Source organism: Ambystoma mexicanum, chromosome 6p (assembly GCF_040938575.1).
Source record: "Ambystoma mexicanum isolate Mex_15411 chromosome 6p, UKY_AmexF1_1, whole genome shotgun sequence".
NCBI classification, from domain to species: Eukaryota; Metazoa; Chordata; class Amphibia; order Caudata; family Ambystomatidae; genus Ambystoma; species Ambystoma mexicanum.
In genome coordinates, this window is record NC_090935.1 from 1007323660 (window position 1) to 1007336874 (window position 13215).

Sequence of the window (13215 nt, forward strand, 5' to 3'; positions counted from 1 at the left end):
AATCTGTTGCTGCCTACCCCTTCTCCCAATTGCTGCCGCAGAAGCCGTCAAGAGGCCCCACCACACACCCCCTTTCGTCACCATGACCAAGGAGCAGGAATCGGGGTCTGCAACGTTGCACCCAGAAGGAAGCCAGCTACACATTTCTCTTTACCTTTCACTTTCATGGTACTGTGGGGCTTGGGTTGTAATTACCATTTTCAGTACTTCCTGGCTTGGGAAGTACGGTTTTCTCCAACTAAGAGTTGACCAACTCCTTTGTGCAGACATTACAGCTTGTGCACGATCAGGCATCTCCCTTTGAGCTCCTGATGGTCTTCAAGAACCACTGAATGGTTAATTAATTTTTCCTCTAGAGATCTTCATCAGAAATGGATGTCCATTTGACTTTGGCTGTCATGCTTTCCCAAAGGGCCATCTTCTGATCCTATTGGCTTTGGCAATGCTGGTTCCTTCATAGGTTTTGTGAACACTTTTATTGCTAGGAAATGGACTGCCTATATCCTTCTGGGAGTGTGTACTTGTTTTTTTACAGTTGCTAGTTGTTGTGCCTCACTTATTTGGCATCACAAAGGTCAGAGTAAAAACAAATACTACGCGTTTCGCAGCCAGCCGGTTGCTTGTGTGTGTATATATCTATATATCTATATATAATATATCAGAGGCTTGTGGAATCTGCTTAGATCACATGCTGTGCATAGGCCGAAAGCTGCAGAGTTATTAGTTGTTTTCGAAATTTGAAAAGGGACGTCGACGGGGCGTGCCAGTAATACTATCCCTAGTGTGACGTCCACTGTACCCATGGTCCTTCACGCATCGAGGTCTTCGGTCCATGCAGTAGGGAGAGGGGGAGGTCATTGAGCATGTATTTGCCCCTTTTCCTGCATTACATTCGCCTAGCTGCCATTACAGTTCTCATGGATAAGACCTTTTAATTTCTGCCCAAGTTACAGGAACAAATTCCTGTGGGTCGACATGCACCTGGTGTGCAATCTCAGCCTCCATGAGATCACGTCGAACTGTCGAGCCTGTAGGGTCTTCAAACCGAAGACGTTGAAGGACCATAAGATGAAACGCTGGGCCCATCACGCCATGCAGGCCGAACCCACCATGGACGTGGAGGGGACCTTCAGTGATGGTAGCGACGCCGCCATTTCGGACGGCGAAGGTGAAACGCTAGTTTCCCAAGCGCAAACCCCTGACCCCAACAGACAGGCCAACAGCACTATTATGGGGACGCCTGGCAGCGGCGCTCTCGCAACACCTACCTCCACTAAACACACAACCCAGGGCCGAGACTCGACGCAGTTGTCAACTAAGTGCCCACGCACGACATTTGCGGTCCCGATCGCCACATGACAGGCCCCGACTGTCGAAAGACAGCACAGATGTCGTGCATAAATCCGCACCACAACGTTGCACGTCGACTGACAAGGCGTTGGGCCACTCCACGACCGAGGTTCGACATTCTGTCGAAATCGGGTAAGGCGGGAGTCTAAGAAGAGCTCTTCCAAGACACCTCATAAGGATAGGTCTCCTCTTCCAAGGCCCAGCCTTACAAGGGGTCCCAGCCTCCCAAGGCTCCCCACACTCACAAGGGGTCTCAACCTCTTGGTAAAGGTTCCTTACCAGAGCAAGATTCTCCTCCTGTAAAGGACCCTTAGTAGGCACTGTAACCCCTCAGGCTTCCACGCTAGGCCCTATGTCCATTCTGAGCTCAGCGCAATGGACATTTGAAGACATGGATAGGGTCATGGGGAGGATGACCTTTATTGGGAATTTTTATGAGGAAAAACCCAGAAGCTTTTCAAAGCATCCAAAACACTCCTACTACAGCTGGCTCTCAAGCCATTGGTAATGTCCCTTCTAGTCAACCCCCATCTAGAAGGTCTCACCAAGACACCCTGGATATTTCACCACAGGTTGATCCTCCCTACGTTGATCTTTGACACAGACTATGATGAGGTATGATGATGAGGCTGTAGCGACTTATACAGCTCAAGGGGGCACAGAAGAAAACTATGGTGAGGAGGAGACAGAGATGTACACTATAGCCTCTCCTGTCAACCAAGACCCCCTAGTGGCTGATTCGCCTATTGACAACCAACCCCTGCTGAATGACATGCTCATTAAGGCGGCTGAGCACTTTCAGATCAGAACACAAGAGACTCACCAGGACAGATTGTGTTGAGGATATGGTGGGGATAAGAAATCAGTTAGTTTATTCCAATCCTACAATCTGTCCAGAGAAGGATCCAACCTTCTCTGGAAACACCAAATCAAACATGTGTTGTTAACCCATGCATAGAGAAGCTCTGCCACCCACCTACCCCCTACATATCATGGGGACAGCTTAAACCGGACTCAATCGTGGTCATAACCACAAGAAAGGGAGCAGGTACTCCACTAGCTTCCTCTGAGGCACCACCTGACAAGGAAAGCAAACGCCTATACACCATGGGCAGGAAACTAGCCTCTTCTGCAGCTTTTCAAGCTAGAATAACTAACAATATGACACTTAGCTAGCTATAATTACCATAAATGGGACGAGGTGTCAGCACTACTGTCGTCAGCCCCGGAATCCTTAAAGTCTCAATGGGCCCAGGAAGTAGAAGAGGGCAGAGCTGTCTCAGGCTGCATCCTCAAACAATTTAGACGCCGCTGACAATGCAGGAAGAATAATTGCAGAAGGCACTATCGCCAATCTGGCTTTAAGCAGGAGTCACAACAACACTGCTCAGTATGCCTATGGACGCTCTAAAGTCTGCAAAAACTGAATACGATACTCTGAAGTCCTTGGGACAGTTTACAGAGAAACCCTCAGTCCAAAGAGGGAATAGTAATTTTCGTCGCTTCAGTTGACGAAATTCCCAAAGGGGTTCAGGGTATGGTCCAAACCAAGGGTCATCCTGGGGTAACAATCAGGGCCAATCCTCACAGGGTTACTTACCCAAGAGGACAGCGCCGATCTTGCGGCCGGAGCAACACCTCCAAAACAGTGACATTCTGCTTCAGGTGCCTTCCCATGCCTCTCCAGTAGGAGGGCACATTTGAAACTTCACCCAAGCATGGGAGGGGAATCACCTCAGACAAATGGGTGATATCCACCGTGGCGGGCGGGTACTGTGGGACTAATCCAGCGACCCCGGAACCATCCCCCGCGCCAGAAGAAAAACTGAGGAAGAACGCATCTTTCTCGAGGAAATCACAAAGCTGCTCCTAAAGGACGCCGTAGAAGTCGTCCCGGCCAACCAGGTAAACAAGGGTATTTATTCAGCCTACTTCCTTGTGCTAAAGAAAGATCTAACAATGCGCCCAGTATTAGGCCTACGCAAAGAAATGTCAAGCCACAAAAATTCTGCATGACTACGCTACAAGAAGTAATCACTCTGCTAAAGCAGGGGGACTACATGGCAACATTGGATATGAAAGATGCTTATTTTCATATTTCAATGTTCCCAGCGCACAAAAGATTCTTGCGATTCAAGATGGCGAACCAGCACTACCAATTCAAGGTGCTACCCTTCGGAATAGCTTCTGCTCCAAGGGTATTCACAAAGGTACTGGTGCTGGTGGCAGCACACCTGCGCAGGGAGTCAATCCCAGAGTACCCTTACCTGGACGACTGGCTGATTACATGGGAGACCTCCCAAATTTGCAGGACGAACATTCCAAGAACGATAAATCTTCTTTGAATTGGCATTCTCAATAAATGAGAAAAAAATGAAGCCTAGTGCCAAGCAGAACTAAACAGTTCCTAGGAGCTGTAATGGATACAAGGGAAGCCTTAGTCTTACCCCTCAGAGGAAAGTGTCATGATGCCTACCTCCGGGCATCCGGATCAAGCCCATCAGCCCCGGGAGCAGGCATCCAGATATTTAATAAAACCCCAGCAGCCCCGGCTGGGGGCTGTCTGGGTTCAGTCCTGGCGCCTTGGGCGCCAGGCTCATAGTCTTTACTTACCTCATGCAGACCATGCTGCAAATAAATCCAAGCCAACGTGAGGCCTGGATGGGGCTATTTTACTACAGGGACTATTTTTTACTTGGGTGTCGTTCTAGGGACTTCTTACCTGGAACTACTTTGGAGGCTATTTAAACCACGCCCGAACAGCAGCACATGCTTCGCATTATTCTGCATCCAGCAGCGTAATGCTCACCGTGCCTGCAGTCAGCATCCAGTCTTCAGCCACGCCCGTCTCGAATCCAGAGCTCCTAGCAATAGAAGAAAGAAGAAAAGGTTAGAAAACAGATTAATTCAATCCTTACCTGAATTCCGGATCCATCACGTCTTCGAACTTGAAAAGGCCATTATTCTACATGGGTCGCATCGCCAGCTGCAGCGCCGCGCCATACTCGCCAGATCAGTTCGATCCAGCACAGCCTCCATCATTTTCTCCGCCAAATTCCACCATCTAGGGGACAAAAGAAACATATGGTGAGCCGAAAAAGCCAACAAATACAACCTCTCCACTATAGACTTACCTCATTAACAACCAGAGGCATTATTCTGTAACAAATCGCAACTCCTTACGCCGCACCTGTAAGGAGAGGGAAACCAGCAATTTAAACACACGCATCTTTTGCCGGACAGTGTTGGGTAATACAGTCTCTTACCTAAACACCATCAGCTGCAACAAGACAATCTTCCCCTGGACTTAGCTGCAACACAAGGGAATGTACAAGAGTGAACATCGGACATATTGAACTCTGAACTTTATACTTGCGGGTTCTCGGCTGGAACCTCGGAGTCAATATTCATCCGGAACTCTTCCAACGCCTTCAAACCAGTGAAGTAACTGGTATCTACGCGCCCCTGCATTCCGCGCAGGATGGAGAGCTCATCATTTACAAATATAAGGTGAGCTTACTGAAAGTGAATATCGGTGGTGATTAGTGGGGAGAACAGTGGGGTGCCATTACTAGAATCCACTGGTGGCTAAATCCCTTTCTCCACTTGCAGGAGAATACTTCTATGGGTCAAGCAGACGAGGTTAGGCGGGTCAGTCCAGTCTGTCATCTCTGCACTACGCTTCACGTTGGAGGAGGTCGCAGCTGTCCGGGTCCGATCGACGCCCCTGTGGGAACCAGGTGAGCGTAACAGAAAGAGTCCAAAATATGTTACTGCAAATACCGCATTATCAGGCCAGTCGCCAGATAAGCGTATGCAAAGCTATGCGATTGCTAGGCATGATGGCATCTTGCATTTACCTGGTACCGCACGCACGCATGCACGCCTGCGCCCCTTGCAGGAGTGGTTGGCGAAACAGTGCTCTCAGGCAAGCGGTCAGTCGGACGATCTAGTGGTTGTTTCGCTAACACTGGTATAAAACCTTTGCTGGTGGACAAGGGAGTCTTTTAAGGGGCAAACCCTTCGATCCAGAGGTGCAAGCGATAGTGACAGCAGACCCCTCGCTTGCCGGATGGGGGCTAATCACCTTCATCACACGGCTTGGGGTCTGTGGACTCATACCATGGCACAGAACCACATCAACCTGTTAGAACTGCTGGCAGTATTCAAAGCCCTTCAGGCATTCGAGATAGTTAACAAATCTGTTGGTACAAGTCCTCACCGACAGCACAAAAGCTATATTCTACATCAGCAAACATAGGGGGGCACTCATTCTCCATATATGTCCAAACTAGCACAAATGATTTGGAAATGGGCACTCAAACGGAAGATATTCATATCCTCAACATATTCCAGGGGATGTTAGCAGACACTCTAAGCAGAGACCCCCTACCAGAGGAACGTGAATGGCAACTAAACCCAGAGATCGTAGATCACCTCTTCTCTCAATGGGGTTACCCCACGCTAGACTTGTTCGCTACAAGCGAAAACGAGCAATGCCCAGACTTCGCATTCAAGTTCCAACAACCAGGGGAACGCCCTTTGGATGAACTGGTCAAGGAGGTTTGCTTATGCTTTTCCGACCACTCCTCATGAACATAGTGGTGAGCAAGATTTGCAGGGAATAAATGACGCTCAGCCAAGTTTCTCCCATGTGGGCAAGACAGCCATGGTATCCACACCTGCGCAAATTGGCGGTGTGAGATCCCATCAAACTCCCGTGCCAGACCTGCCTACTCACTCAGCACGGGGGAGCAACAGTGTATCCTCAATCTATGAACTTGGCAGAGTGGCTCCTGAAGTCAGAGTTCGGACCTCTTAATCTGCCACAGAGGTGTATGGATATCCTAAAGGAAGCAAGGAAACCTAACACGAGGCACTGTTATTTCGACAAGATCTGGAGGAGTTTTGTTGTTTGGAGCCAGTCTAAACAAATAACCCCCATAGAATGTACTCATCACACATTCTAAATTATATGCTCCACTTGCTAGATTCAACAAGTCTTTAACTCTATAAAGGTCCACCTGGTGGCTTTATCGGCTTACACCACCTCCCACAATAAAGTATTGCGGTGGAAGAACCGGTCATTAAAGCATTCATGGAGGGAGTAAAACTACTCCACATTCCCATTTCTAACCCACCGCCGGGATGGGATCTCAATGTAGTACTCGCTAAGCTCATGGGGGACCCCTTCGAGCTGATCCACAAGTCAAGTCTTAAGCACCTGTCCTACAAGACTGCCTTCTTAGTGGGTATTACTTCCATAAGAGTTGGTGAATTACAAGCATTGTCAGTGCAGGATCCTTTCTTTATCATACACAAGGACAAACTGGTTTTACGCACTCATCCTAGGTTTTCCCCTAATTTAATTTTTAAATTCCACATAAACCAGGCCATTGAGCTGCCGGCCTTCTTCCAGAACCCCCACCAGCTCAGCTGAGGTTAAACTCCACACACTAGATGTAAGGATTAACTGTTTGTCTCTGTAGCACCAGGCAGAGAAGGAGACCGCATTTCCAAAAATGGTATCTCCAGATGGGATTTATAAAACTGTGCTATTCTTTATCAAACAAGACACTGCCTTTCACACCAAGAGCTTGCTCCACAAAGAGCACAGGAGCCACTGTGGCTTTCATTGCAAATGTCCCCCGAAACAGCATTTGCAAAGTAGCTACATGGAGCTCAGTACACACCTTAACTCAGCACTACTGCATTGATGCACATTCCAACACATAAACAGCTGGGACAAGCGGTTCTAAAACATGTTTGCCAATGAACCCTCTCACAACGCACAACCTTCTCCTAACACTGCTCGCTAATCTATGCACAGCATGTGATTAAGCAGATTCCACAAGCCTCAGAAGGGATGCATTACTCACCGTAATCGTATTTCTGATGCTTTTATCTGTTTCGATTCACATGAGACCCGCCCTTCCTCCACTTGGAGAGAAGGCGCATGGATGTTAATGAGCTTGTTTGATAGATATCTGCTTGGATACACCTGTACTCGCGCACACTTCCTGCTACCTCATGTCAGAAACAAAGCAATCTTAGGGACCTCGACGCGTTAAGGACCATGGGTACAGTGGGCGTCAGACTAGGGCTGTTACTGGCATGCTGTTGTGTGTGTGTGTATATATATATGTGTGTGTGTATATATAGAAATACATATATATATATCTATCTAATATTTTAGACGTCGGTTAGGGAGAATTTTCATTTTAGTGCTAAATTCCTCCCACCTTAGAGACAGACCCCCAGCTCTTTTGCTGGACTTTAGGACTTTTAAATTTTAATCTGCAACTGAGCCGTTTTTATCTCATGTGTTTGACCTGATTTGGATGTTATGTTTCCTGTTTTTGGAATCCGACAAACTCCATAGGCATCTACTTTTTGTATGGTGACAAACAGCACCTTCACTGCAGTGTCACAGAGAAATCCTTTAGATTCCTCATAAGGTTTAAATACCTTTTCTTGTGTGAACTACTGTTCCCAAGAATAGTAAAGTGACATTGTTAGGGAGAATTCTCAGAAATGTGCTAATTTCCTCCCCCTTAGACACCCCCAGCAACTTTGCTGGATTTTGAGGACTTTTTTAACCTGGAGAGAGTGACCCTTTATTTCCCACTCTCATGTATGTTAATGTTATTTTGAACTCTGTTTCTTTTGGTTGTGGAGTCTGACAAACTCCATAGGCATCATCTTTTACTTTGTCGCACAGCACCTTTAAATACCTTCTCTTGGATAAACTACTGTTTCCAAGAACCGTAAAGTGAAATTAACTTTACTTACATTTGTAACTTTCTAGACCCAGCACACACTATCTTACAATAGGGTGCTGAAGAGGTTACCTAGTATCCCCTTTGTCTAGCTTCTCATGTAACATTTTTGTTGCCCTTTTCTCACTGACTGGCTGGTGGCAGTGGTTTGCTTTTAACTACCGTGGTGTGCAATTACGGCGGGCTGCGTTCGCAGCTGCAGTAAAGCACCCAATGGTGGAATTTTTGTCAAAATGACCCTGGTCGTCTTTTTTCACCATTTCTTTGTGGAAAGGTCCTTCTTGAGATTTACTCTGCGCGCCATGTCCGGTTTAGTCCAATTGGTCACTTTGCCTTTGGCGGGATTCACGAGTGAAGCCCGCTTCTGGCTCCAGGGTGTCTTGGGTGGCCAGGAAGTGAGGGAAGTGCCTGAAACTCACTGTGCATAGTCTTCTAGGAGACCCAAATGCACTCTGTAGTGATTGGCCGGCTGACTGTCCGGCAAGGACAGCCACCCTGCTGGGTGACTGACAGCTAGGCTGAAATTAATGGGAGAGAACTGAATAAAAGGTGAGGCTTTTGGTTTGGAAGGCAGTCGACCACTGGACGAAGGAACCGAAGAAGAACTTGAAGAGGGTGCTTGCTGCAACTCCTGGACCGTTGGTTTGCCCAGTGAAGTCCTGCTGCTGTGCTGAAACTCAAAATTTTTATCGGCAGAGAAGCCCCTGCAAGGATGACTTCTCCCCTTGGTGGGACCAATCGACACCAAAGTAAGCCACCTGGACATCGTTCGCGGAGCTAGTTGAAATTCCACAGAATGCTGCTGGAAACCGAATAGCCAGGGAGATGAACACCAGATTGTGTGTGTTGCTTTTAAGTTAGCCAAGAACTCCAGGAAGATCATCCGGATTCCCTGGAAGCAGGACTGGCCTAGCCTGAGCTCCCGCAACATAGTGCGGGACCCCAGAAGCAAGGAAAGTCCATCTCGACAGCCAGAAAACAGTGTTCCTATTTGCGGTAGCCCCAAGTATAAAACACCGAGCTGCCACTTGTTTGAAAGATTACCGGTTGCGACCGGTGACCTCATGATTCCTCCGTCTTGTCCCCACGACTGATGCCCAGGAACAGTGAAATCTACAGAGCTGCACCGGAAAAGAAGTAATCTGCTGCACTTTTTCTTCAATACAAAGGTACTGTAAAGTTGGAGAGAATTTACCTCTCCTTGTAGAGTTGCTTGCATCTTCTACTACTCGCACGTCTTATCAGCTTGTGGCCCTACATTTGATTCTAATTTTCTTCAAAGACTTCTAAAACATTGTGCAAAGACTTTTCTACTTAACTACCAGAAGTGCTTCATCCTATATAAGACTTTTGCCCATTGACTTTGGCCTAGCCTGTTAGAATGACTCTGCTTGGGGGATCTAAAAGTATTTGCCTGCTTAAGAATATTTGGGATCTCTTGTTTGTTCTAATAACCTTTTCCTTTTACCAACTTCTAACAGTGTTCTAAATGCCAACAGTAAGGTATTAATTTCCCCAGCACCCTAGCTATTGAAGTCACCTGAGGGTGTAGGTTGTCTGTCGGCCATCCCAAAAGGGTCCTTACTGATTAAGAAACTAAATGTGTTTTTGAAGTGTATTTGAGTCTTACTGTTATATTGCTCCCTTCTGAAGAAGGCTAACTCTAACTGACTGATAAATAAATTAATAATTGTTTATTCAAGAAACCTTGTGTGTAAGAGTTTATTGGAATACTTGTCACTGTGAATCTCTAACTCCACTACAGCTCACCCCTCTTGAAATAAGCCTGGCTGCTCATCAAGCTACCAAACGGTGTAGTACAAGCTTATACCAAAGGTGGGGTTTCCTATACCTGTAGTCAGAGGTGTGTGTAGTGCACACAAAGGGTACTGCATACAAACTTTGCCTAGCTGACATTACCTAACTTTCTATGGGTCCAGCACACACCTTTTTATTGTGCTGGTGGGTTATTTAGTAGTCCCTTTCCCCTTTTCCTACCTACTCATGGAACATGTTTTATGTTACCCTCACTACTTTAAATGGCTGGTGGCAGTGTTTTTTCCTACCAATGTGCTTTTTTACTGCAGGCTGAATCCTCAGCTGCAGAATAGCACCCACGGGTGAACATTTTGTCAAAATGGCCCGGTCGTCTTTTTTTGCAATTTTCTGTTTGCAAGGTCGGTCTTGGGTTTTACTGTGCGCCAAGCCAGGTTTAAGCCCTTTGTACGTTTTTGCCTTTGGCTTGCTTCAGCCTTGTAGCCCGCCTCTGGCTCCAGTGTGGCTGGAAGGGCAGGAAGTGAGGGAGGTTCCCGAAACTCCCCTGTCCTTTGTCTTTAGGAATGCCTGAATGCACCCAGTACTGATTGGCTGGCTGTCCTTTTTGGACAGCCACCCTGCTGTTTGAGTGACAGCTATGCTGTGCATGAATGGAGAAATCTGCTTAAAAGGCGAGGGTTTTGGGACTGAGGACAGTTGACCACTGGGAAGAACAACCCGACGAAGGAACCATGAACAAAGCCTGCTGCATCCTGCTGGACCTTTGAATTGCCTGGGGAAGTCCTGCTGCTGTGCTGAAACTTTCTGGTCCACAAGCGAAGCTCCGGAAGAGACAACTTCTTCCCTTGGGTTAGTGGGACGAAGTAACCCCAAGATTAACTCAACTGCACCATCTTCCCCAACTGGCTGTACTTCTTTGCTGCTGCAGGAACTCCGTGCCAGAGGTTGAGAAATCCCTAGTCGATTGCAACTTCTGTGATCCAGCCAGAACCTCCCCAGGAGCCTCCAGAAGCAGGAAGAACAGAGCTCGAGTCCCCTCACCGAAGTGCAGGACTCGAGGAGTGAAGGAAGCCCAACTTTCGTTGTGGTGCGGTTTACAGAGCACTGAAACCGCGAAGTGCTGCTGATCTGTAAAGAGCCCGTAGCTGCCGCCGACCTCTGAATTGTGTCCCCACGACTACGGTCCAGGAACCCAGGATCTGCATCGCTGCAACCAGACCGAAGCCAGCTGGACCACTCTTCTAACCAAAGGTACTGTTCCGACTTGGGGTACTTGCCTCAGTGTCATTAGCTCTGTTCTTCTCAGTTGAGACTTGCAGTAGCTACTTTGCTAGAGTTGATTTCAGCTCTACCCTTCACAAGTGTAATAGCGTGTGACCCTAAAGTGATATTTCTTCAACAAACGCTCCAACTTTGTGCAAGACTTTGTTAGCTAAGAAGTGCCTCAGCTCCATAGACTCTGCTCCAATTGGCTTTGGCTGTCCTGGCTCCCTGCATACTCTTCTATTCCATTTGACTGATATTTACTGTCCCTCAGCGGTGATAACTTGGTTTTTAACTATTATTGCTGGGAAAGGTTTTAATCTAGACTTCATTGGAAGATTTAAGTGCTCACATGCTCTGAGAACCGGTTTATCCTTTTTCCTTCCCTTAACCTTTCTTTGCTGCAAACCTCAATCTACTAAGTGTACTAGTGAGATATAAATGCCATTACTGTCCTTGTTAGTGAAGTCACCTCAGGATGTTGGAAGTTTGTAAAAAGCATCTCTAAACAGTATCTACTAACTTTGTGTTGATTCTGGAAAAGTATTTTTAAAGTATGTTCGATTATTACTTATGTTGCCCTTTCTAAAGAATGCTTATTTAAAAAACTGATGTTAATTATTTATAACAAAACCCTTGAGTGCAATTGTTACTTGGCTACTTGATGGATGGAATTCATTGCTGCAGCTCACATTTACCCCTCTTGAGATGAGCCTGGCTGCTTAGTCACACTACCCTCTTGTGTAGTACAAGCCTATACCAAAAGGTGGGTTAACTAATACCAAGAGGACATGGGTTGTGTACTCTCCCACAGGGTTGCTACAACAATTCTTGCCTAACAAGGTCACTGTGTGCTGGATATGTAGAGCATAGAGAGTTACTTGCCTGCATTGTTTATTATATTTGATTCCATTTCACACTGAATGTTATTAGTAGGGGACGTCCGATGCCAATTTTTGTCTGCGGACCTCGGCGAGCGGGAGACGACATGCACATGCGCAGGAATGTCCGCAATCGGGCATGTTGTCCACTGACCAATTAAAAGTGCGACATCGGACATGTCCGTAAATGGGGCGAAGTCCCCGGACGTCATTTATTGCGCAAACAGACCTCAAACAGTTGTGTAGTCTGCAGACAATTCATTGGGTTTAAAAAAATAAAAATAATGTATCAATGAATAATATACAAGATAGTTATAGCATAAAAAATAAATGTATTTATGAAAGGGATTAGGGTATCAGAATGGGAGGATTTGAAATGTCTATAAAATCGGGGGATGGAGAGAAGTTTCATCAAACCGTCTTTGATATGTTTTGTGAATTTGATTGGGGTGATAGCTGGGGGCAAAGGGGACAAGTCTAAGTAGGACAGTGATAATTAACATTTCTAATAACATGATTTTAAAGATAATTTAGAAGATCTTATAGTCATTGCTAAGTTTATCCAATGTTGAACACTAGATCATGTTTACATTTTGTTAGTTGGGGATTGGAATTCTCTTTCTGATTGTTGGGATTTTCCTTAATTAATCTGTGGTGTAGTTTCTTCATGTAATCTATGTACTAAAAAAAAAAGAAGAAACTATTTCAATGAGCCCTGTATAAATTACATAATTTGTTTATATTGAAAGTTGTATTTTTACCATTAGATTTCATAGTCCTTCTTTTCTTCTTTGGGAAAGTTTTCTTCTTGCCACTCGTGTGTTTGCCATTTCTGTGCCAATAAAAAAATTGGGATATTTTCTTATGAGAAATGTTTATATAATGAATGGTAATAATAGAGAAATAGTTTGCTTACTATTTGTTAAGAGGCTGTTTGACAATGAGTTCCTGGTGTATGTCAGTCTGTATGAAGAGTTGTACTAAACTGATAATGAGGTGCACAATTATGGTTTGTGCTTGGTACATTCCATAATATTGTGTGCTAAATGAAAAAATTACTTTTTTAAATGTTGAATTGTACAAAAAGTTATATTTGGTTGTAGTAACTACGAGTAATGTTTTTGTGTACGTTTTTGTTGGTTGAAGGGTACAAAATGGTCTGTTCC

The 13215-nt window shown here is 45.9% G+C and overlaps 1 protein-coding gene across 2 annotated transcripts in view; it reads left to right on the forward strand.

Annotated features, from left to right (window-relative positions):
• The window catches only part of SLC12A2 (solute carrier family 12 member 2), a 908845-nt gene that overhangs the window by 503076 nt on the left and 392554 nt on the right, over positions 1 to 13215 (forward strand). The window lies entirely within an intron of this gene.